Source organism: Pelophylax lessonae (assembly GCF_965119305.1).
Source record: "Pelophylax lessonae genome assembly, chromosome: 2".
Classification (NCBI taxonomy): Eukaryota; Metazoa; Chordata; class Amphibia; order Anura; family Ranidae; genus Pelophylax; species Pelophylax lessonae.
Window position 1 is genome coordinate 280,460,501 of NC_138769.1, and position 26,595 is coordinate 280,487,095.

Below are 26,595 nucleotides of genomic sequence, written 5' to 3' on the forward strand. Positions count from 1 at the left end.
CCCCAATGAGCTTCTCAATTGGGAAAGGTCCCAGGAATAGAGGTTCAAGCTTTTTACTAGGAATTTTCAACCTCAAGTTCCTCGTAGATAGCCAAACAAGATCCCCAATAGCATATTGAGGTGAAGGTCTTCTGCGGAGGTCATAGTACCTCTTTTGTTGGCTATGAGCATGTGAGATGGTGGTGTTAAGTAAGCCCAAAGAGTCTTTTATTTGGGTGAGATAGTCAGAGGCTACTGGGTTACTTGATGGTAGGATGCGTGGTGGAAGAATTGTGGGATGGAACCCATAGTTCAGGTAGAACGGACTTTGCTTAGTAGTACTGTGGGTTGCATTGTTATAAGCAAATTCTGCCAGAGGGAGGAGGTCCACCCAATCATCCTGTAGGTATGAGGTGTAGCAACGCAAATATTTTTCAATACACTGGTTGACTCTTTCAGTTTGTCCGTTGGTCTGCGGGTGATAGGGGGAAGTAAGTTTTCGCTCAATGCGCAGTATGTGGCATAGAGCTTGCCAAAACTTAGAGATGAACTGCGAGCCCCGGTCAGATAAAAGAGTCTTTGGAATTCCATGTAGTTTGAACACATATTTTACTAGCAATTCCGCTGTTTCCTTAGATGAAGGTAGTCTGCGAATGGGAATGAAATGTGCCATTTTTGTCAGATGGTCCACTGACACTAGGATGGTAGTGAATCCCTTGGACGGTGGTAATTCCACTATGGAGTCTAAAGAAACAACTTACCATGGAACTTTGGGTATTGGTAGACTGCAAAGTAAACCAGAAGGTTTTGTAGTGTCAATTTTGGACCTTGCACAGATGTCACATGAAGAAATTAATTTTTGTACAGACGTCTTCATCCCAGGCCACCAAAATTGCCTAGTGAGCAAATTAAATGTCTTAGTCATACCCATATGTCCTGCCATAGGTACGTCATGGGATAACTCCAAGATTTTGGTACGCATACCGGGAGGTATGTAGAGTTTGTCGTTAAAGTAGCGGAAGCCTTCTGCATCAGTACTTAGTTGAGGTGGTGGTGAATCCAGTCTTAGACTGTGCAGAATCTCTTCCTTTAAGGGACGAACAACACCAATAATACGGTCATGGGGTATTATAGGTAATGAAGGAATTTCGGCACAGTTATCTTCGGTTAACCGTGATAACGCATCTGCCTTCTTGTTTTTGTCTGCAGGTGTATAGGTCACTAAGAAATTGAATCTTAGGAAGAATAGCGACCAACGTACCTGTCGGTGGGAAAGGGTCTTGTTGGTCTGGAGATATTGGAGGTTTTTATGGTCTGTATATATGAGTATTGGCAACCGGGTGCCCTCAAGTAGATGTCGCCAATTCTCCAGTGCCAACTTCATGGCAAGTAACTCTTTTTCACCCACTGGGTAGTTCACCTCTGGGTTACTTAGTGATTTAGAAAAGAAGGCAACTGGATGAAGTGGTGAAGTATTCGTAGGTCCTTGGGAAAGAACTGCTCCTACAGCCATATTTGACGCATCTACCTCCAGGATGTATTGGAGGGATGGGTCTGGATGGCGTAGTATGGGAGCGGTAATGAAGCTTGATTTCAACAAGCTGAACGCTTTATTTGCTTCTTCAGACCATTTAAATGTTTGCTTAACACTTGTAAGTTGTGTGAGTGGTCTCACAATAGACGAGAAGTTCTTGATGAACTTCCTATAGAAGTTTGAGAATCCAAGAAATCGTTGTAAGGCCTTACGAGTTGTTGGTACAGGCCAATCCAGAATACAGGATATCTTGCTCATATCCATCTTGATGCTGTTCTTAGATATGATGTATCCTAAGAATAACACCTCTTCCTTATGGAATAGGCATTTCTTCAGTTTTACGTACAAGTTGTGTGCGAGCAATCTGGACAACACAAGTCTTACATGTCTTTTATGTTCAGACAAGGATTGAGAGTAAATGAGTATATCGTCCAGATATACTACGACACAGACATCGAGTAGATCTCGGAAGATGTCATTTATGAACCGCTGAAATGCTTGTGTAATACAACCCAAACGGCATCACTAGATATTCGAATAGTCCGTATCTAGTTCTGAATGCTGTCTTCCACTCATCCCCACTACGGATGCGGATGAGATTGTAAGCCCCTTTAAGGTCTAACTTTGAGAAGTAAGTGGCTCCACGCACTTGTTCAATCAGTTCCGGGATGAGAGGTAAGGGATAGCGATCCTTTATCGTAATAATATTTAATTGACTATAGTCAATAATAGGCCGAAGGCTTAAAACCTTATTGCGGACAAAGAAAAGTCCTGTAGCTGTAGAGGAAGTAGAGGGTCTAATGAACCCTTTCGCTAAGTTCTCATCCAAGTATTCCTTGAGATGAGAAAGTTCATCCTGAGAAAGAGGATAAACATGACCGAAAGGTAGCTTACTATTAGGGAGTAGGTCAATAGAACAATCGTTGTCCCTATGGGGAGGCAACACTTGAGCATTTTTCTCAAGGAAGACTTCTGATAAATCCTGATAGCATGGTGGTGGTGTAATTTCCTCTGACACCATGGACAGGATTTTCTTTTGAGATTGGAGGTTACACGTGGTCTCGCAATAGTGAGAAGGGAAGGTTAGGGACCGTGTCTTCCAATCAATAGTTGGTTGATGTATATGTAACCAGGGAAGTCCCAAAATAATGGGAAAATGTGGTGAGGGTAACACATCAAACGTGGTGGTCTCAACATGAGACTCGTTAGCAGTAGCAAGGAGTGCTTGTGTCTGAGTGGTAATTGGACCAGAAGATAACGGAATACCGTTAATCAAACTAACAGAGACAGGTTTGGGTTTTGAAATAATAGGTATTTTATTTAAAGCAACAAAACTAGTGTCAATGTAGTTCCCACAAGATCCTGTGTCGATCATGGCCTTGGTGGTGATCCTAATTTGGTCCCACTGTAGGATCAAACGAATAAAGAGATAGGGATTAGTAAAAGAAGTCGTTAATCCCCCCAGCAAGACCTGTGCACACTCACCCTTTTTCTTGTGGACAAGGGGACAAACGCTTATCAAATGTTCGGCGGAGGCGCAGTACATACAGAGATTTTCTGTTTTTCTCCTGGTCTTTTCAGTAGATGATATTGGTGGGCGGATGGTTCCTACCTCCATAGGAGTAGGATCGAAGGACGACTCCCGAGAAGGGTTGGGTAATGGGATTCCCATTTTCTCAGCCTTCCTCTCTCGCAATCGTCTGTCTATTTTGATACTAAGTTGTATCAAGGCATCACCTCTATACTTTCACATATAAACATATCACTCCAGGAACATCTTTAATGAGTGTCTGTGTTTGTGTATGTGCTTGCTGAGACAGCTTGAGACTTGCTGATGCACAATGATGAGTCTTGAGAGTTGGATATGGTAGTTCAACACATCTCTACATGACTACTGAGTGTAACTTCCGCAGCTGCAAATCCACACCACACAAATAAACGCCGGAGCGTTACAGATTGCAAGAACCCGAAAAATGGATTCAGCGGAAATAGCTACACATGTGATACAACTAACACAAAAGGTAAATTCATTAATTCTTTCACTTACTGAAGTGAAAAATGAAAACCAGACCTTGAGACAGCAGATAGCCCGTGTTTCACAGCTCACTGCTGCCCAACCCCCCGAGCCCAAAATAAACCCTCCACAAGTCTGCACCACTATATCATATATGTCAGGTGATCCACGGGCTTGGGCAGACTCTCTTATTGAGAAAAATGACCCTCTTCTCAACTCCTATCCTACGTTTTTAGCAGAGCTCTCTAGCCTATATGAAGACTCTAATAGGCAGAGTACTGCTGACAGCCAATTGAGGGCTTTAAAACAAGGAAGGAGACCTGTTGAAGATTTCGTAGCAGAGTTCAAGAGATGGACCCTTGATTCAGGGTGGAATGATGCATCTTTGCGAACCCAGTTCAGGCTTGGGTTATCTGAAGCCATAAAAGACGAGCTCGCCCGAGCGGATTTACTACATTCTTTGCGGTCAGTTAAACCCATGTGAGCTAATTTTTGGGGCCTATACAGGCCGACACTTACTTCTGTACCCTGTGAATGCCTAATGTACCTTCAGCCACCAAATACTACGTTCTTAGCTGTCAGGCTAATTTTTGGGGACTTTTATGGCCGACACTTACTTCTGTATCCTGTGAATGCCTAATGTACCTTCAGCCACAGAATGCTAAATACATTCATTTTGACAAAAAAATTTTGGACAATTGGAGACCAAGTGCAGTGTCTAAAACCGGCTTTTTAAGACTCTAAAAGACAAAAATACAGTCATTTTTGACTAAAAAAGTTTGTCAGACCTTTGGTGACCAAATGCAGTTATTTTGGCTAAAAAAAGGTTATTAGACACCTGGAGACAAAAAAAGAGTCATTTTGACCAAAGAAATTTTTTCAGGCCATTGGAGCCCAAATGTCTAAAATCTTGTCTAAAACCGGCTTTTCAGGGTTCTAAAAGACAAAAATAAAGATTTTTAGACACTTGGAGACCAAAAGAGAGTCATTTTACCAAAAAAATGTTCATGCCATTGGAGCCCAAATGTCTAAAATCTTGTCTAAAACTGGCTTTTTAAGGCTCTAAAAGACAAAAATAGAGTCAATTTGACTAAATTGTTTTTCAGATCTTTGGTGACTAAATGCAGTTATTTTGACTAAAAAAGGCTTTTTAAACACTTGGAGACCAAAATAGAGTCATTTTGACCGAAAAAAATTTCAGGTCATTGGAGCCAAATGTCTAAAATCTTGTCTAAAACCGACCTTTTAAGGCACTAAAAGACAAAAATACAGTCAATTTGAATACATTTTTTTTTCAGACCTTTGGTGACCAAATGCAGTTATTTTGACTAGAAAAAGGCTTTTTAGACACTTGGAGACCAAAATAGAGTCATTTTGACCAAAAAACTTTTTTTCAGGCCATTGGAGCCAAATGTCTAAAATCTTGTCTAAAACCAGCTTTTTAAGGCTCTAAAAGACAAAAATATAGTCATTTAGACTAAAATAACAATTTCAGACCTTTGGTGACCAAATGCAGTTATTTTGACTATAAAAGGCTTTTTTGACACTTGGAGACCAAAATAGAGTCATTTTGACCAACAATTTCTTTTCAGGCCATTGGAGCCCAAATGGCCGGTTTTAGACAAATCTTGTCTTAAACCGGCTTTTTAAAGCTCTAAAAGACAAAAATACATTCATTTTGACTTAATTTTTTTTCAGACCTTTGGTGACCAAATGCAGTTATTTTGACTAAAAAAGGCATTTTAGACCCTTGGAGACCAGAATAGAGTCATTTTGACCAAAAAATGTTTTTCAGGCCATTGGAGCCAAATGTCTAAAATCTTGACTAAAATCAGCTTTTTAATGCTCTAAAAGACAAAAATATAGTCATTTGGACTAAAAAAATTTCAGACCTTTGGTGACCAAATGCAGTTATTTTGACTACAAAAGGAGACCAAAATAGAGTCATTTTGACCAAAATTTTTTTTCAGGCCAAAATTTTTTTTCAGAACATTTTTTTCCAGACCATTTTGACCAAAAATTTTTTTCAGGCGATTGGAGCCCAAATGGCCAGTAAAAGACAAAAATACATTCATTTTGACTAAATTTATTTTTCAGACCTTTGGTGACCAAATGCAGATATTTATACTAAAAAGGGCTCTTTAGACACTTGGAGACCAAAATAGAGTCATTTTGACCAAAAAGATTTTCAGGCCATTGGAGCCAAAATGTCTAAAATCTTGTCTAAAACCGGCTTTTTAAAGCACTAAAAGACAAAAATACAGTCAATTTGAATACATTTTTTTCAGACCTTTGGTGACCAAATGCACTTTGACTAGAAAAAGGCTTTTTAAACACGTGGAGACCAAAATAGAGTCAATTTGACCAAAAAACTTTTTTTCAGGCTATTGGAGCTCTATTTTGGTCTCCAATTGTCTAAAAAGCCTTTTTTAGTATAAATAACTGAATTTAGTCACCAAAAGTCTAATAAAAAAATTTGTCAAAATAACTGTATTTTTGTCTTTTAGAGCCTTAAAAAGCCGGTTTTAGACAAGATTTGTCTAAAACCGGCCATTTGGACTCCAATGGCCTGAAAAAATGTTTTCGGTCAAAATGACTCTATTTTGGTCTCCAAGTGTCTAAAAAGCCTTTTTTTTAGTCAAAATAACTGCATTTGGTCACCAAAGGTCTGAAAAAAACTTTAGTCAAAATGACTATATGTTTGTCTTTTAGCGCGTTAAAAGCCGGTTTTAGACAAGATTTTAGACATTTGGCTCCACTGGCCTGAAAAAATGTTTTGGTCAAAATGACTTTATTTTGGTCTCCAAGTGTCTAAAAAGCCTTTTTTTAGTCAAAATAACTGCATTTAGTCACCAAAGGTATGACAAAAAAATTAAGTCAAAATGAATGTATTTTTGTCTTTTAGAGCTTTAAAAAGCCAGTTTAAGACAAGATTTGTCTAAAACCGGCCATTTGGGCTCCAATGGCCTGAAAATAAATTTTTGGTCAAAATGACTCTATTTTGGTCTCCAAGTGTCTAAAAAGCATTTTATAGTCAAAATAACTGCATTTGGTCACCAAAGGTCTGAAATTGTTTTTTTAGTCTAAATGACTATATTTTTGTCTTTTAGAGCCTTAAAAAGTCGGTTTTAGACAAGATTTTAGACAATTGGCTCCAATGGCCTGAAATTTTTTTTCGGTCAAAATGACTCTATTTTGGTCTTCAAGTGTCTAAAAGCCTTTTTTAGTCAAAATAACTGCATTTGGTCACCAAAGATCTGAAAAACAATTTAGACAAATTGACTCTATTTTTGTCTTTTAGAGCCTTAAAAAGCTGGTTTTAGACAAGATTTTAGACATTTGGGCTCCAATGGCATGAACATTTTTTTTGGTTAAAATGACTCTATTTTGGTCTCCAAGTGTCTAAAAATCTTTTTTTAGTATAAATAACTGCATTTGGTCACCAAAGGTCTGAAAAAAATTAGTCAAAATGAATGTATTTTTGTCTTTTAGTGTCTTAAAAAGCCGTTTTTAGACCAGATTTGTCTAAAACCGGCCATTTGGGCTCCAATGGCCTGAAAATTTTTTTTTGGTCAAAATGACTCTATTTTGGTCTCCAAGTGTCTAAAAAGCCTTTTTAGTCAAAATAACTGCATTTGGTAACCAAAGGTCTGAAAAAAAATTTAGTCAAAATGACTATATTTTTGTCTTTTAGAGCCCTAAAAAGACGGTTTTAGACAAGATTTTAGACATTTGGGCTCCAATGGCCTGAAAAAAATTCTTTGGTCAAAATGACTCTTTTCTGGTCTCCAGGTATCTAAAAAGCTTTTTTTAGCCAAAATAACTGACAAACTTTTTTAGTCAAAAATGACTGTATTTTTGTCTTTTTAGAGTCTTAAAAAGCCGGTTTTAGACACTGCCGGTCTCCAATGGTCTGAAATTTTTTTGTCAAAATGAATGTATTTATCATTCTGTGGCTGAAGGTACATTAGGCATTCACAGGGTACAGAAGTAAGTGTCGGCCTGTATAGGCCCCAAAAATTAGCCCACATGGGTTTAACTAAGAACGTAGTATTCTGGGACTGAAGGTAAGTGTCAGGTAAACATATGTGGGCTAATTTCTGGGGCCTTTTATGGCCGACACTTACTTCTGTATCCTGTGAATGCCTAATTTACCTTTAGCCACAGAATTCTACGTTCTTAGCTGTCAGTAAAACCCATGTGGGCTAATTTTTGGGGACTATACAGGCCAACACTTACTTCTGTATCCTGTAAATGCCTAATGTACCTTCAGCCACCAAATACTACATTCTTAACTGTCAGGTAAACCCATGTGAGCTAATTTTTGGGGCCTATACATGCCGACACTTACTTCTGTATACTGTGTGAATGCCTACTGTACCTCTAGCCATCAAATACTACGTTCTTTGCTGTCAGTTAAACCCATGTGAGCTATTTTTTGGGGCCTATACAGGCCGACACAAACTTCTCAAATAGAAAGCCAACGAATAAAGGAAAAGCCAAAAGCCTACAGCACCTGGTATTCCCAGGCTGTAGCGGAATGGACGCTGAGAGTGTGGCTTGTGTTGAAAGAATGACCATAATATTACTGAACAGTGTCCCTGAGGAAATATATAAAGATATATTGCAGATTGCTAGAATATGGCAGCAGTGTTTTATAGACCCCTGCTAGTGGGGTGGGGTTTGTTGTTGTGAATATCGGCATTCCATTGTCCTATTGTTCCTGTCTGCCTTGTAAGCATATTATGGGATGTGTGTTTGTGTGGAATGACTCAAAGAGGGAGAGGGTTTTGGCAGAGTGTAGATCTCTTGTGTTTTCAATAAACAAGGCATTCTGAGTTGACTCCCAGCTTATGTGTCGTCTAGTTCTTGGGAGGGTAGGATTGTATAACACTACCTGGATTGTTGCATGCTGTACCTGCTTAGTTGGATTATTACCTGTTTTCCTGTCTACCAGCGGAGCCAATGTAGATTAAACTACTCCTCTGCTACACAGGCGGTCTCCCATCCAGGTACTAACCAGGCCTGATGCTGCTTACCTTCCGAGATCAAATGAGATCGGGCACGTTGAGGGTGATGTGGCCATAGGCAATCACCACTGCCACCCTCGACCCCTTTGAACTTGGCCATTGCAAGATGGCACCTCAAGAGAAATGAAAAGAAAGCCAACGAATAAAGAAAAAGCAAAAAGCCTTCAGCACCTGGTATTCCCAGGCGGTCTCCCATCCAGGTACTAACCAGGCCCGACCCTGCTTAGCTTCCAAGATCAGACGAGATTGGGCGCGTTCAAGGTGATGTGGCTGTAGGCGACCACCACTGCCACCCTCGACCCCTTTGAACTTGGCCATTGCAAGATGGCACCTCAGGAGAAACAAAAAGAAAGCCAACGAATAAAGGAAAAGCCAGAACCCTACAGCACCTGGTATAACCATGAAGTCCCCCTTCCAGGTACTAACCAGGCCCGAACCTGCTTAGCTTCCAAGATCAGACAAGATAGGGCACGTTTAGGGTAATGTGGCTGTAGGCAATCCCTCCTGCCACTCTCGACCCCTTTGAACTTGGCCATGGCAAGATGGCACCTCAGGAGAAACAAAATGAAAGACAACAAATAAAGGAAAAGCCAAAAGCCTACAGAACCTCGTATTCCCAGTCGGTCTCACATCCTACTAACCAGGCCCGACCCAGCTTAGCTTCCGAGATCAGACGAGATCGGGCTCGTTCAGGGTGATGTGGCCGTAGGCGATCACCACTGCCACCCTCTGCCCCTTTGAACTTGGCCATGGCAAAATGGCACCTCAGGAGAAACAAAAAGAAAGCCAACGAATAAAGGAAAAGCCAAAAGCCTACAGCACCTGGTATTTCCAGGGGGTCTCCCATCCAGGTACTAACCAGGCCCGACACTACTTAGCTTTGGAGATCCGACGAGATTGGGCACGTTCAGAGTGATGTGGCCGTAGGCAATCACCGCTGCCACACTCGACCCCTTTGAACTTGGCCATGGCAAGATGGCACCTCAGGAGAAACAAAAAGAAAGCCAAAGAATAAATGAAAATCCAAAAGCCTACAGCACTTGGTAATCCCAGGCGGTCTCCCATTTAGGTACTAACCAGTCCCAACCCTGCTTAGCTTCCGAGATCAGGCACATTCAGGGTGATGTAGCCGTAGGCAATCACCACTGCCACTCTCAACCCCTTTGAACTTGGCCATGGCAAGATGGCTCCTCAGGAGAAACAAAAAGAAAGCCAACAAATAAAGGAAAAGCCAAAAGCTTACAGCACCTGGTATTCCCTGGTGATCTCCTATCCAGGTACTAACCAGGCCCGACCCTGCTTAGCTTCCGAGATCAGACGAAATCAGGTGCGTTCAGGGTGATGTGGCCATTGGCGATCACCACTACCACCCTCGACCCCTTTGAACTTGGCCATGGCAAAATGGCATCTCTGGAGAAACAAAAAGAAAGCCAACGAATAAAGGAAAAGCCAAAAGCCTACAGCACCTGGTATTCCCAGGCAGTCCCCCCTCCAGGTACTAACCAGGCCCAATCCTGCTTAGCTTCCAAGATCAGACCAGATTGAGCGCATTAAAGGTGATGTGGCCTTAGGCGATCACCACTGCCACCCTCGACCGTTTTGAATTTGGCCATGCCAAGATGGCACCTCAGGAGAAACAAAGAGAAAGCCAATGAATAAAGGAAAAGCCTAAAGCCTACAGCACCTGGTATTCCCAGGCTGTAGCGGAATGAACACAGTGTGGCTTGTGTTGAAAGAATGGCCATAATATTACTGAACAGTGTCCCTGAGGAAATATATAAAGATATATTGCAGATTGCTAGAATATGGCAGCAGTGTTTCATGGACACCTGCTAGTGGGGTGGGGTTTGTTTTTGTGAATAACTGCATTCCATTGTCCTATTGTTCCTGTCTGCCTTGTAAGCATATTTTGGGCGGTGTATTTGTGTGGAATCACTCGAAGAGGGAGGGGGTTTTGGAGAAGTGTAGATCTCTTGTGTTTTCAATAAACAATGCATTCTGAGTTGACTCCCAGCCTATGTGTCATCTAGTTCTTGGGAGGGAAGGATTGGATAACGGTACATTAGGCATTCACAGGGTACAGAAGTAAGTTTCGGCCTGTATAGGCCCCAAAAATTAGCCCAAATGGGTTTACCTGACAGCTAAGAATGTAGTATTCTGTGACTGAAGGTACATTAGGCATTCACAGGATAAAGAAGTAAGTGTCGGCCATAAAAGGCCCCAAAAATTAGCCCACATCAGTTTACCTGACAACTAAGAACGTAGTATTTGGTGGCTTGAGGTACATTAGGCATTCACACAGTATACAGAAGTGTCGGACTGTATAGGCCCCAAAAATTAGCTTACATGGGTTTAACTGACAGCAAGGAACGTAGTGTATTTAAAGGCTGGTGGTACATTAGGCATTCACAGTAGACAGAAGTAAGTGTCGGCCTTTATAGGCCCCAAACATTAGCTCACATGGGTTTAATTGACAGCAGAGAACGTAGTATTTGATGGCTGGAGGTACATTAGGCTTTCACAGGATACAGAAGTAAGTGTCAGCCTGTATAGGCCCCAAAACTTAGCTCACATGGGTTTAACTGACAGCAAAGAACATAGTGTATTTGATGGCTAGAGGTAAATTAGGCATTCACACAGGAGAAACAAAAAGAAAGCCAATGAATAACTTGAGGTGCCATCTTGCCATGGCCAAGTTCAAAGGGGGTCGAGGGTGGCAGTGGTGATCGCCTATGGCCTCATCACCTTGAACGCACCCGATCTTGTCTAATCTTGGAAGCTAAGCAGGATCGAGCCTGGTTAGTACCTGCATGGGAGACCGCCTGGGAATACCAGGTGCTGTAGGCTTTTCCTTTATTCGTTTGGCTTTCTTTTTGTTTCTCCCGAGGTGCCATATTGCCATGGCCAAGTTCAAAGGGGACGAGGTTGGCATTTGTGATCGCCTACGGCCACATCACCCTGAAAGCGCCCGATCTCATCTGATCTCAGAAGCTAAGCAGGGTCAGGCCTGGTTAGTAGCTGGATGGGAGACTGCCTGGAAATACCAGGTGCTGTAGGCTTTTGGCTTTTCCTTGATTTGTTTGCTTTCTTTTTGTTTCTCCTGAGGTGCCATCTTGCCATGGCCAAGTTCAAAGGGGTCGAGGGTGGCAGTGGTCATCGCCTATGGCCACATCACCCTGAACACGCCCAAGCTCGTCTGATCTCAGAAGCTAAGCAAGGTCGTGCCTGGTTAGAACCTGGATGGGAAACCGCCTGGGAATACCAGGTGCTGTAGGCTTTTGGCTTTTCCTTTATTCGTTGGCTTTCTTTTTGTTTCTCCTGAGGTGCCATCTTGCCATGGCAAAGTTCAAAGGGGTCGAGGGTGGCAGTGGTGATTGCCTACGGCCACATCACCCTGAACGTGACCTATCTTGTCTGATCTTGGAAGCTAAGCAGGGTCGGGCCTGGTTAGTACCTGGATGGGAGACCGCCTGGGAATACCAGGTGCTGTAAGGCTTTTGGCTTTTCCTTTTTTTTTTTTAAATTCTGTAATATAACACGTGAGTATCAACAACAGAAAAGGTACAATTAAATACAGACATTATGCAAATTAGGGCAGGGCGGTCCAGAGTCAAAAGAGCATGGAAACTGATGGGGAATGTGAGAGTGGGGGAGAGTTCTTGGGCGAGTCCTGGAACGTAAATGTATATTGATCCATAGAGGGGTCGGATTTGGAGAAGGAGTACTTGACATAATTGTCCCATTTCTGTAGAAATGATTTCCGTGAGGATGGGGCTGAAAAATCCGTGTTGAGGCGGTCAATGGAAAGAAGTGTGGAAAGCTCTTATCTGACCTGGGAAACTAAGGGGGGAGTTGTGGAGATCCAATTAGTTAGGATTCTCCTTCTGGCCACCAGTAAACAGGTCAGGATCCTCTTATCTGACCTGGGAAACTAAGGGGGGAGTTGTGGAGATCCAATTAGTTAGGATTCTCCTTCTGGCCACCAGTAAACAGGTCAGGATCCACAGACGATGTGGCGAGGCAGGGGTGCTAGACCACTTTTGGAGGCGTTTGTCCCATTAACCGAACAGGAGCAATATAGGGTCTTTGGGTATGTGCCACTTCGTCACTTCCCTGATGAAGGTCAGTACCTGGTCCCAGAATGTCGTGATATAGGGACAGGACCAGAACTTGTGGCAAAGAGAAGGTCGTTCCGCGGAACATAACGGACAATTATGAGCATCCTGAATTGTTTTGTTTAGAGGTACATTAGGTATTCACACAGTATACAGAAGTAAGTGTCAGCATGTATAGGCCCCAAAAATTAGCTCACATGGGTTTACCTGACAGCTAAGTATGTAGTATTTGGAGGCTGAAGGTACATTAGGCATTCACAGGATACAGAAGTAAGTGTCGGCCTGTATAGTCCCCAAAAATTAGCCCACATGGGTTTAACTGACAGCTAAGAACGTAGTATTCTGTGGCTCAAGGTACATTAGGCATTCACAGTATACAGAAGTAAGTGTTGGCCTTTATAGACCCCAAAAATTAGCTCACATAGGTTTAACTGACAGCAAGGAACGTAGTATTTAAAGGATGGAAGTACATTAGGCATTCACAGGATATAGAAGTAAGTGTCGGCCTGTATAGGCCCCAAAAATTAGCTCACATGGGTTTAACTGACACCAAAGAACATAGTGTATTTGATGGCTGGAGGTACATCAGGCATTGACAGTATACAGAAGTAAGTGTCGGCCTGTTTAGGCCCCAAAAATTAGCTCACATAGGTTTAACTGACAGCAAAGAACGTATTATTGGATGGCTAGAGGTACATCAGGCATTCACACAGTATACAGAAGTAAGTGTCGGCCTGTATAGGCCCCAAAAATTAGCTCCCATGGGTTTACCTGACTGCTAAGAACGTAGTATTCTGTGGCTAAAGGTACATTAGGCATTCACAGGATGCAGAAGTAAGTAGAAAATGTTAGGTGCCGACCCTAAATGCCAGTAAGCCAAGAAAGGTCCTGCCACATCCCTAAGGACATATGAGAAAAAAGTGTATCAAGTGGTATTGGTGTTCCAATACACCAGACCCTAAATGAGCCCCACAGGGAACTGTGTATTCTGAGGAAACACCCAACCTGGGACTTTGTAGGCAGGAGTTACTTGGCATGAATAGATAAATAAAAGACCAATTTAAAATATAATGATTTTATTAATACATGTGTACAAAATTGTTAAAAAAGACACAGATGCAAAGGCATCAAAAGACAGTCAATATAGAAAATATGTAATACATAAAATTATGAACCATATCCTAGAGTAGTGGGGTCACCCAGGTCCAACATGTTTCGCCGACTCTGCAGACTCTGACTTAAAAAGGCTTTTTAGACACTTGGAGACCAAAATAAAGTCATTTTGACCAAAAACTTTTTTCAGGCCATTGGAGCCCAAATGGCCGGTTTTAGACAAATCAAGTCTAAAACCGGCTTTTTAAGGCTCTAAAAGACAAAAATACAGTCATTTTGCCAAAAAAAATTTCAGACCTTTGGTGACCAAATGCCGTTATTTTGACTAACAAAAGGTTTTTAGACACTTGGAGACCAAAATAGAGTAATTTTGACCAAAACATTTTTTTCAGGCCATTGGAGCCAAATGTCTAAAATCTTGTCTAAAACCGGCTTTTTAAGGCTCTAAAAGACAAAAATATAGTCATTTTGACTAAATTTTTTTTTCTGACCTTTGTTGACCAAATGCAGTTATTTTGACTAAAAAAGGATTTTAAGACACTTGGAGACCAAAATAGAGTAATTTTGACCGAAAATATCTTTTCAGGCCATTGGAGCCCAAATGGCTAGTTTTAGACAAATCTTATCTAAACCCGGCTTTTTAAGGCTCTAAAAGACAAAAATACAGTAATTTTGACTAAAAAAATGTTCAGACCTTTGGTGACCAAATGCCGTTATTTTGACTAAAAAGGATTTTTAGACACTTGGAGACCAAAATAGTCATTTTGACCAAAAAAATTTCAGGCCATTGAAGAGCAAAATGCAGTTATCTTGTCTAAAACTGGCTTTTCAAAATGACTCTATTTTGGTCTCCAAGTGTCTAAAAAGCCTATTTTAGTCAAAATACTTTTTTAGCTAAAATTACTGTATTTTTGTCTTTTAGAGTCTTAAAACGCCGCTTTTTGACAAGATAATTGCATTTCGTAACAAAAGGCCTGATAACATGTTTTTGGTCAAAATTACTCTATTTTGGTCTCCCAAGTGTCTAAAAAGCCTTTTTTAGTCAAATAACTGCATTTGGTCACCAAAGGTCTGAAAAACTTTTTTTAGCCAAAATGACTATATTTTTGTCTTTTAGAGTCTCAAAACGCCGCTTTTAGACAAGATAACTGCATTTGGTAACCAATGGTCTGAAAACATGTTTTTGGTCAAAATGACTCTATTTAGGTCTCCAAAGCCTGTTTTAGTCAAAATAACTGCATTTGGTCACCAATGGTCTGAAAAACTTTTTTAGCCAAAATGACTGTATTTTTGTCTTTTAGAGTCTTAAAAAGCCGGTTTTAGACAAGATAATTACATTTCGTAACCAGTGATCTGAAAACATTTTTTGGTCAAAATGACTCTATTTTGGTCTCCAAGTGTCTAAAAAGCCCCTTTTAGTCAAAATAACTACATTTGGTCACCAAAGGTCTGAAATAAACATTTAGTCAAAATGACTTTATTTTCGTCTATTAGAGTCTTAAAAAGCCGGTTTTGGACAAGATAATTGCATTTGGTAACCAACCGCCTGAAACATTTGTTTGGGTCAAAATGACTCTATTTTGGTCTCCAAGTGTCTAAAAAGCCCCTTTTAGTCAAAATAACTACATTTGGTCACCAAAGGTCTGAAATAAACATTTAGTCAAAATGACTGTATTTTCGTCTATTAGAGTCTTAAAAAGCCGGTTTTAGACAAGATAATTACATTTCGTAACCAGTGATCTGAAAACATTTTTGGTCAAAATGACTCTATTTTGGTCTCCCGAGTGTTTAAAAAGCCTATTTTAGTCAAAATAAATGCATTTGATCACCAAAGGTCTGAAATACTTTTTTAGCTAAAATTACTGTATTTTCGTCTTTTAGAGTCTTAAAACGCCGATTTTAGACAAGATAATTGCATTTCTTAAAAAAAGGCCTGACAACATGTTTTTGGTCAAAATAACTCTATTTTGGTCTCCAAGTGTCTTACAAGCCTTTTTTAGTCAAAATAAATGCATTTGGTCATCAAAGGTCTGAAAAACTTTTATCCAAAATGACTGTATTTTTGTCTTTTAGATTCTCAAAACGCCGCTTTTAGACAAGATAACTGCATTTGGTAACAAATAGCCTGAAAACATTTTTTTGGTCAAAATGACTCTATCTTTGGTCTCCAAGTGTCTAAAGAGCCTCTTTTTTCAAAATAACTGCATTTGTTCACCAAAGGTCTGAAATACTTTTTTTAGCTAAAATTACTGTATTTTTGTCTTTTAGAGTCTTAAAACGCCGCTTTTAGACAAGATAATTGCATTTCGTAACAAAAGGCCTGACAACATGTTTTTGGTCAAAATGACTCTATTTTGCTCTCCAAGTGTCTTAAAATCCTTTTTTGTCAAAATGACTGCATTTGGTCACCAAAGGTCTGAAAAACTTTTTTTAGCCAAAATGACTGTATTTTTGTCTTTTAGAGTCTCAAACCATCGCTTTTAGACAAGATAACTGCATTTGGTAACCAATGGCCTGAAAAAAATGTTTTTGTCAGAATGACTCTATTTTGGTCTCCAAGTGTCTAAAGATCCTTTCTTAGTCAAAATAACTGCATTTGGTCACCAAAGGTCTGAAAAACATTTTTACCAAAAATGACTGTATTTTTATCTTTTAGAATCTCAAACCATCGCTTTTAGACAAGATAACTGCATTTGGTAACCAATGGCCTGAAAACATGTTTTTGGTCAAAATGACTCTATTTTGGTCTTCAAATGTCTAAAACGCCTTTTTTAGTCAAAATAACTGCATTTGGTCACCAAAGGCGTGAAAAAAAATTTAGTCAAAATGATTGTATTTTCGTCTATTAGAGTCTTAAAAAGCCGCTTTTGGACAAGATAATTGCATTTTCTAACCAATCGCCTGAAACATTTGTTTGGGTCAAAATGACTCTATTTTGGTCTCCAAGTGTCTAAAAAGCCTATTTTAGTCAAAATACTTTTTTTAGCTAAAATTACTGTATTTTTGTCTTTTAGAGTCTTAAAACGCCGCTTTTTTACAAGATAATTGCATTTCGTAACAAAAGGCCTGATAACATGTTTTTGGTCAAAATTACTCTATTTTGGTCTCCCAAGTGTCTAAAAAGCCTTTTTTTAGTCAAATAACTGCATTTGGTCACCAAAGGTCTGAAAAACTTTTTTTAGCCAAAATGACTATATTTTTGTCTTTTAGAGTCTCAAAACGCCGCTTTTAGACAAGATAACTGCATTTGGTAACCAATGGTCTGAAAACATGTTTTTGGTCAAAATGACTCTATTTAGGTCTCCAAAGCCTGTTTTAGTCAAAATAACTGCATTTGGTCACCAATAGTCTGAAAAACTTTTTTAGCCAAAATGACTGTATTTTTGTCTTTTAGAGTCTTAAAAAGCCGGTTTTAGACAAGATAATTACATTTCGTAACCAGTGATCTGAAAACATTTTTTGGTCAAAATGACTCTATTTTGGTCTCCAAGTGTCTAAAAAGCCCCTTTTAGTCAAAATAACTACATTTGGTCACCAAAGGTCTGAAATAAACATTTAGTCAAAATGACTATTTCGTCTATTAGAGTCTTAAAAAGCCGGTTTTGGACAAGATAATTGCATTTGGTAACCAACCGCCTGAAACATTTGTTTGGGTCAAAATGACTCTATTTTGGTCTCCAAGTGTCTAAAAAGCATTTATTTTTTTGCATTTGATCACCAAAGGTTTAAAAAATGTTTTAATATTTATTGAGTATAAACAGTACACTGAATAAATAACATGAACGGTAGACATAATCAGTTACAGAACCAGTGTTCGGAAAAATACAAATATATAAAGGATATAACAGCAACAGTACAGGAAAAGGTCATCCATAAACCATCGCATTCAGGTGAAAATTACAGCCAAGTAAACAAACCTTAGCATGTTCCCATGTGCATACGTGAAGGATAAATAAAAACATACAGTTATTCCCTCCCAATAGTAATAGGACCATGAACATCTAGCAATATAGCACACACCTCCGTAAAGTAGCAAAAACCCACCTGAAGTACTAAGTGCAAAGGAGAAGGGAAGGGAAAAAAGGAAAACAGTGGCAGAAAACTTAAAGGGAGGGGGGAGGGGGGAAAGGAAGGGAAAGGATGGGAGGACTCTGCACTCTTCTCAAGAAATGCTACCCTATCCAATGAGCAGCCGATCCATAACCAACTGGGGGGAGCCAAGGCCGGGTCATCCAACCAAGGTTGCCATAACGAGGCAAATTTCTTGTGAGCATTTCAATGCTGGTATGTCAGCTTTTCCCTGATTAAAGAGGCATTGACCTGTGTTATCCACTGGCCCATGCTCGGCACCCTGGAGGCGATCCAAAATCTAGTAATTAATTTGCGAGCAATATACAACAATCGCAACACGGCAACGTGAGCATTTGGGGTCAGAGTGTCCACCTCCAGAGCACCAAGCAGACAGACCACAGGATCCCTTAGTAGCTGAAAATTATACACTTTAGAGATCGTGTCAATTACCTTCCCCCAGTAGCGAAACAGCTTGGGACATCTAAACATCATGTGTATAAGTGTACCCTGGTCTCTCTCACATTTGGGGCACAAGGGAGTAGATCTGCGTCCCCAACGGTACAGCTGCATCGGTGTTCTGTATGCTCTGTGAAACAGAAATAAGTGAGATATCTTATGGGAGGCCGACACCGACACCAAAGGGATCGATGAGAGGCAAAGATCCCACGTCTCCCCATCTATGGGTCCAAGATCCCCCCTCCCACCCCGCACGAGCAGGGAGGGAAGAGGGGTCCTGCACGGATCCCAACAGAAGGACATAAACCTGTGAGATCATATTCTTGTCCGAGACCCGAAACACCTCACCCAACAGGCAGTGAGTGTCGGGTGTCAAAGAAGCCAAGCCTGCCTGGGCCATCATCGCGTGTCTCAATTGTAGGTAGCGAAAGAAACAGTGCCTAGGAACATCAAACTCCCTCTGTAAGTCTTGAATATATTTCAGTACCCCAGCTCTGAACAATTGTGCTATAAAATATACACCATGGGCCTCCCACATCTCCGCGCCCTCTAGATGAAACAGTTCCGAAAAGTTGCGATTATGCCAAATCGGAGTCTGAGGAAGGTAACCCGTGATCTGCAACATCCCCTTGACACAGCGCCACACCATGCGAATCAAGGCGAGTGTGGGTAACCGAGTCCCCATATTGGAGAACCCCGCTTCAAGGTGTACAAGGACAGGGTGAGGCGAGTCAGTAGGGACCAATAAGGACCCAATAGGATCTAATGGATCCAAAAGACCCCAGCCCCCCATATGCTGAACCTGGAAGGCTAGAAAATATACTCTGGGGTTGGGGACTTGCCCATCTGAAGGGTAGCCAATTTAATCCTAGCCACTTTTTTGCACCAGATCAGTTCTCGGAACTGGGAGTCAATCCTATAGAACCATTTCCTGGGTATCCAGATTGGGGAGTTGTGCAAGACATAAAGAAGTTGAGGAGCCCACACCATCTTAATTAGATTGACCCGCCCAGCCACCAACAAGGGAACTTTGCAGCAGAGGTACGAGGTTCAGTGTGATATACTGGGTAGGATCAGGAGACACCTGGATCCCCAAATATTTGAAGGAGTCAACCACTCGCACTGTGGATGCACAGTCCGGAAGAGGCTGAGTTATGGGATCAAGGGGCATTAAAACTGATTTATCCCAATTTATGGAAAATCCCGACAGGGACCCAAAATAGTCAATAAGGGACATTACCGCCCGCAAGGATTCCCCTGTATCACCTAGGTAGAGCAGTGTGTCATCCGCATAGAGTGAGATAACGTCTGCATGGGAGCCCCTTCTGAACCCCACTATGTCAGGGGAGGACCAAATCCGCGCCGCTAAGGTCTCCAGTGCCATGGCAAACAGCAATGGAGATAGCGGGCAGCCCTGCCTAGTCCCCCTGTGCAAACAGAAGGGTCCAGAAAGCTCCCCGTTCACCCTCAGTCTGCCCGTGGGGGCAGCGTACAGTACCCACACCCAGTTCAGAAAGTTCTCTCCCACACCAAAGCGCTTGAGAACTTCCCATAGGTACACCCATTCAACACTATCGAATGCCTTAGCGGCATCTAGCGAAAAGACTGCCCGGTTCCCAGGGTTGTCTACTGGGATCTGAAGGTTCAGAAATAGTCGGCGGAGATTAAGTGCCGTCGATCTGGTCAGTATAAACCCCGATTGATCCCTATGGACAACCCCCTGGACAACAGAGGACAGCCTAGTGGCCAGTATCTTAGCTAGAATTTTAACATCCGTTGTGAGTAGAGATATGGGCCTTTAGGAATCCGACAAAAGCGGATCCTTGCCGGGCTTCAGCAGGAAAACAACTATAGCTTCGGACATAGAGGCAGGAAGGCGGCTGTTAGGGATACAAGTGGTAGCCTGATGGCAGAGGAAGGCTCCACGTGTGCCAGAGGGCGGTGCTTAGACAGGAACCCCCAAGGTAAGTGACACAGGCTAACCTGAGGTGCGGAATCTAAGTATCCACCGGTTTTCACCAGAGCCTCTAGTGGTGAGGATGGATTTTGCTGCGTGTGGATACCAGGTCGCAGTCCTCAGGGTCACCCCACCAAGGAAGAAGCCGATCAAGATCCGAAGGCAGATAAGCAGACAAGGGAGATCCGAGAGAATGGTCAAACAAGCCGGGGGTCAGGACGGGCAGCAGGTCAACAAGGTCAGGAACAAGCCAAAGGTCAAAACGGATATCAAACAGGTAACAGGAAGCAGGCTTCAGGAACACAGGAAGAGCTGCAGACAAGTCAGCAAAGACACAGTGCTTCTGAGCTGTTTAAATAAGGCAGCCTCTTTGCCAATTACTGCAATTAGTCTGCTCTAGGTTTTAGATTGCAGATTCATGACAGCACATCAGTGTGCTCAGGAAGCATTCCTAACATTGCCCCCCCCCTTAAGGGCAACCTCCGGGTGTCCAACAAACTGCTTTTCTGAGGATGGGCAAGAAAAAACGCCTGGATCAGGTCTGCGGCATAAATGTTACTCTCAGGTTCCCAGGAATTCTCTTCCGGCACATAACCCTTCCATTTAATAAGGAACTGAAGCTGGTTACCTCTTTTCCGGCAATCAAGTACAGCCTCAACTTCGTACTCCATGTCGCCATCCACCATCACTGGTTCCGGAGGTCCAGGGCTTCTGCCGGGGAAGGCGTCGGGAACCACGGGTTTTAAAAAAGAGTGACATGGAACACAGGATGGATCCGTAGGGTATCAGGTAAGGATAACTCATAGGACACGGCATTGAGTCTTATTTTAACGGGGAATGGGCCGATAAACCTGGAAGCCAACTTCTTGGATGGTCAGGCCAAGCGCAGGTTAGCTGTGGATAAAAAGACCTGGTCACCTGGTTGGAGAATCAGTTCTCCCCTCTTTTTCCCATCAAAGATTCTTTTGGACGCTATCTGAGCCTTGGCCAAGGTGTCCTGCAGAAGTTTGTTGATACTCGTGAAGAAGTCAATGGTGACCTGAACTGCGGGCACTCCGGAATCAGATGGGACATCGGGCCGAAAGGAAGGATGAAAACCATAATTGGCAAAGAAGGGAGATTGCCCGGTAATGGAATGTCGTGAATTATTAAAGGCAAATGGTAGTAATGCTACCCAGTCGTCCTGGACGAAGGTGGTAAAAGCACCGGAGATATTGTTCCAGGGTCTGGTTTGTCCTCTCTGTTTGCCCGTTTGTCTGCGGGTGGTAAGCTGAGGACATAGATAATTCAATTTTTAGTAGCTTACACAAGGCCCTCCAAAAGCGGGACATGAACTGTACCCCTCTGTCCGAGATAATGTTCGTGGGTACCCCGTGGAGTCACACAATCTCCCTAATGAAGACTTCTGCAGTTTCTTTTGCAGAGGGGGTACCTTTGAGGGGTAGAAAGTGGGCCATCTTAGTAAGCCGGTCTACAACCACAAAAATGGCGGAGCACCCGGCCAAAGGTGGAAGTTCCACGATAAAGTCCATGGCGATAGTTTGCCAGGGCCGGTCAGGGATTGGGAGTGGTCTGAGGAGACCCCACGCCTTACTTCTGGTGGTTTTACTCCTTCAGCAAGAAACACAGGAAGACACATAACTTCTGCAGTCTTTTCCCATCTCAGGCCACCAGAAGGTGCGTTGCATGAGGTCAAGGGTCCTATGAACACCAAAATGGCCAGCAAGAGGGTGGTCATGGCAGGCAGCTAGAACCGAAACTCTGACTCCCTCCGGGACAAATATTTTGTCCTTAGCCCACAACAAACCATCCTTGCGTGACAGGGGTATCCCAGGTGGACCGGAAATTTTGGCAGAGGCTTGCTCAAGATGGGATTTCACGCTAGTGAGCAGGAAGTTTTTCTCTGACTGGATAGTGTCAGGTACCAACTCTTCTTTAGTATTATCAAACATCCGGGACAGGGCATCCGGTTTGACATTTTTCGACCCGGGCCGATAGGTGATATGGAACGAGAATCTGGAGAAGAAGAGTGCCCATCGGGCCTGGCGGGGTCTAAGTCGCTTTGCAGATCTTAAGTACTCAAGGTTCTTATGACCGGTAAATATAAGAATCGGGTGTGATGCTCCTTCTAGTAGATATCTCCACTCTTCGAGAGCGGCTTTGATTGCCAGGAGTTCCCGGTCCCCGACATCATAGTTTTTCTCCGCGGGAGAGAGTTTCCGGGAAAAGAAGGCTATTGGGTGAGTTAAGTCTCTAGTTCCCTGTCTTTGGGAGATGACTGCCCCGACCGAAACGTCCGATGCGTCTACCTCCAGGAGATAGGGTAAGGCAGGATCCGGGTGACTTAGGATAGGGGCAGAGGTAAAATGTTTTTTAAGAACCGAGAAGGCGGACTGAGCTTCTGGGGTCCACTGGAAGTGGACGTTCTTCTTAGTAAGGGGCTATGATGTTAGAGAACCCCTTAATGAACCTCCTATAAAAATTGGCGAAGCCAACGAAGCGCTGTACTCCCTTTTTGTCTGATGGAGGTGGCCAGTCCAGAATGGCAGAGACCTTCTGGGGATCCATCTCTATTCCTTCTGTGGAAATTATTAACCCCAGAAACGGAATACTGTTCTGCTCAAAAACGCACTTCTCGGCCTTGGCGTAGAGACCATGCTGGCGAAGGCGACCGAGGACATTTCGAACGTGCTCGCGATGCTGCTCTAGGGATGTTGAGAAGATTAGGATGTCATCCAAGTATACGATGACGAAGATATCCAACCAATCCCTGAAGATGTCGTTCACAAAGTGTTGGAACGTGGCAGGAGCATTACAAAGGCCAAATGGCATTACCAGGTATTCGAAATGTCCGAATCTAGTGCGGGAAGCAGTCTTCCATTCGTCGCCCTCTCGGATGCGCACCAAGTTGTACGCCCCACGAAGATCCAGCTTAGTAAACAGGATGGCAGATCTGAGTCTCTGAAAGAGTTCGGGGACTAGAGGAAGGGGATAACGTTTTTTAATAGTAACTTTATTTAAATCCCTATAATCGATGCAGGGTCGGAGGGTGTGATCCTTCTTCTCTACGAAGAGGATACCTGCCCTTGCTGGAGAGGTAGAGGGATGGATGAACCCCTTCTTCAGACTTTCGTCTACATAGTCCTTTAAGACGTCCAGCTCACGTTCAGAAAGTGGGTAAATCCGGCCGAACGGGATTTCGGCTCCTGGGAGCAAGTCGATGGGGCAGTCATATGGACGGTGGGGGGGCAAGGTCTCTGCTCCCCGTTTGCTGAATACATCCAGGAAATCATGGTATGCTTTGGGCACCACAGAACATACATCAGGTTCGGATTCAAGACAGAACAGAGTCTTGGGGAATTCAGGAGGAGCGGGTAGACAGGAATTCTTGCAGTAAAGAGATGGGAACTGGATGGTGCCTGTGATCCAATTGACTTGCGGGTTATGTGCTTGCAACCACGGTAATCCCAGGATAATGGGAAATAAGGAGGATGTGATAACATCCAGGCTAATCAGTTCCTTATGGCCGGAGGAGGAGACCATAGGAAGGGGAAAAGTTTCTTGGGTCACGGGCCCGGATTTGATGTGGGAGCCATCAGCCAGGAAGATGGTGAGGTCCTGAGTCTTGAGCCGGAGAGGTACGCAACATGCAGGGCGAACGAGCGATCAATGAAACAACGGCAGGCTCCAAAGTCAATGATTGCGGTAACTGGGACGAGTCCTTCCGGAAGCTGTAATGACACAGGAAAGGCTAGGTGGGAGGAACTGGCAACAGATGGTGAGGCCGGCATGAACTTATGGTATTTTGCCGGGCAGGAGCGCACATAGTGGCCAGCTTCACCGCAATACAGGCACAGCTTACCCAACTGGTGACGGCGTCTCTCCTCCGGGGACAAACCAGGCCGTATGATCCCAAGGTTCAGTCGTATCTGAGGCGACTCCAGCGGGAGCGGGGTTGGTAAGAGCTGACCCAGCAGAAGAAAAGTATGCAGGATGAGCAACTCGTGGTAGCGTCCAGGCTGGTCTGAACTGCTGCGGAGATCGTTCTGCTCTGCGCTCCCGTAGCCACCGGACGATTTGAATGGCCTGGGAAATCAAATCTTCCAAGGCGTTGGGGACACCTACCCGCGCCAGCTCGTCCTTCAGTCCTTCTGAAAGCCGAGACGGAACTGATACCGGAGTGCTGCTTCGTTTCAGGACGTATCGGAACTGAGGCAGCGGAAGTCAGTGACGTAGTGTTCTACGGGCCTGCGACCCTGCTGAAGAACATGAAGCGCAGCTTCTGCGGTGGAGGATCGCTGCGGGTCAACATAGAGCTGTGCCATGGCCTCAAAAAATGACTGTAAGGAGTTTAATGGGGGCTGCCCTCTTCAAGGAGCCGATATCTCCCTGCTCCTAGGCGAACTGGGGTTCGCCTAGGAGCAGGGAGATAAACAAACCCCACCTTGGTGGTCTCCAAAGAAAAGGTTCGAGGTTGCAGGGAGAAATACAGCTGGCAGGCGTTGCGAAAGGCGCGGAATTTACCGCGATCCCCGGAATATTTTTCGGGAGCAGGAACTCGAGGTTCTGGTGGCAGCATCACTACGGTAGGGCCAGAAGCAGGTGCAGAGAGTGCTGCAGCAGGAGAGGAAGCAGATAATACAGGAGGATCCCCCTGAAGTGTCGTAGAGCGCAGCCGTTCCTCTAGCTGTGTGTAGCCGTCTTGAAGTGACTTTACGGTTTGAGACAGGGCTGCGAGGTGTTGGCAGATCTCTTCCAACGGTGAGGCTTCTCTTGCAGGCTCCGTCATGGCTGACTTGTACTGTTAGGGATACAAGTGGTAGCCTGATGGCAGAGGAAGGCCCCACGTGTGCCAGAGGGCGGAGCTTAGACGGGAACCCCCAAGGTAAGTGACACAGGCTAACCTGAGGTGCGGAATCTAAGTATCCACCGGTTTTCACCAGAGCCTCTAGTGGGGAGGATGGATTTTGCTGCGTGTGGATACCAGGTCGCAGTCCTCAGGGTCGCCCCACCAAGGGAGAAGCCGGTCATGATCCGAAGGCAGATAAGCAGACAAGGGAGATCCGAGAGAATGGTCAAACAAGCCGGGGGTCAGGACGGGCAGCAGGTCAACAAGGTCAGGAACAAGCCAAAGGTCAAAACGGATATCAAACAGGTAACAGGAAGCAGGCTTCAGGAACACAGGAAGAGCTGCAGACAAGTCAGCAAAGACACAGTGCTTCTGAGCTGTTTAAATAAGGCAGCCTGTTTGCCAATTACTGCAATTAGTCTGCTCTAGGTTAACCCTTTAGATTGCAGATTCATGACAGCACATCAGTGTGCTCAGGAAGCATTCCTAACAGCGGCCAATACGGAAGGCTTCGTTATATACCCGCAGCAGCACGGGCACCAACTGTTCAGCGTATCGGCTGTAAACCTCCGACGGGATACCATCAGCCCCCGGAGATTTACCAGGCCTTTTATGGCCGACACTTACTTCTTTATCCTGTTAATGCCTAATGTTCCTTCAGCCACAGAATACTACGTTCTTAGCTGTCAGGTAAACCTATTTGGGCTAATTTTTGGGTCCTTTTATGGCCGACACTTACTTCTTTATCCTGTAAATGCCTAATGTACCTTCAGCCACAGAATACTACATTTTTAGCTGTCAATTTTTGTCTTTTAGAGCCTTAAAAAGCCAGTTTTAGACAAGATTTTAGACATTTGGCTCCAATGGCCTGAAATTTTTTTTGATTAAAATAACTATTTTGGTCTCCAAGTGTCTAAAAAGCCTTTTTTAGTCAAAATAACTGCATTTGGTCAACAAAGGTCTGAAAAACTTTTTTAGGCAAAATGACTGTATTTTTGTCTTTGAGTCTTAAAAAGCCAGTTTTAGACAAGATAACTGCATTTTGCTCTCCAATGGCCTGAAATTTTTTTGGTCAAAATGACTATTTTGGTCTCCAAGTGTCTAAAAATCCTTTTTTAGTCAAAATAATGGCATTTGGTCACCAAAGGTCTGAACATTTTTTTAGTCAAAATGACTGTATTTTTGTCTTTTAGAGCCTTAAAAAGCTGGGTTTAGACAAGATTAGTCTAAAACTGGCCATTTGGGCTCCAATGGCCTGAAAAGATATTTTCGGTCAAAATTACTCTATTTTGGTCTCCAAGTGTCTTAAAATCCTTTTTTAGTCAAATTACTGCATTTGCTCCAAAGGTCAGAAAAAAAAATGTAGTCAAAATGACTATATTTTTGTCTTTTAGAGCCTTAAAAAGCCGGTTTTAGAAAAGATTTTAGACATTTGGCTCCAATGGCCTGAAAAAAATGTTTTGGTCAAAATGACTCT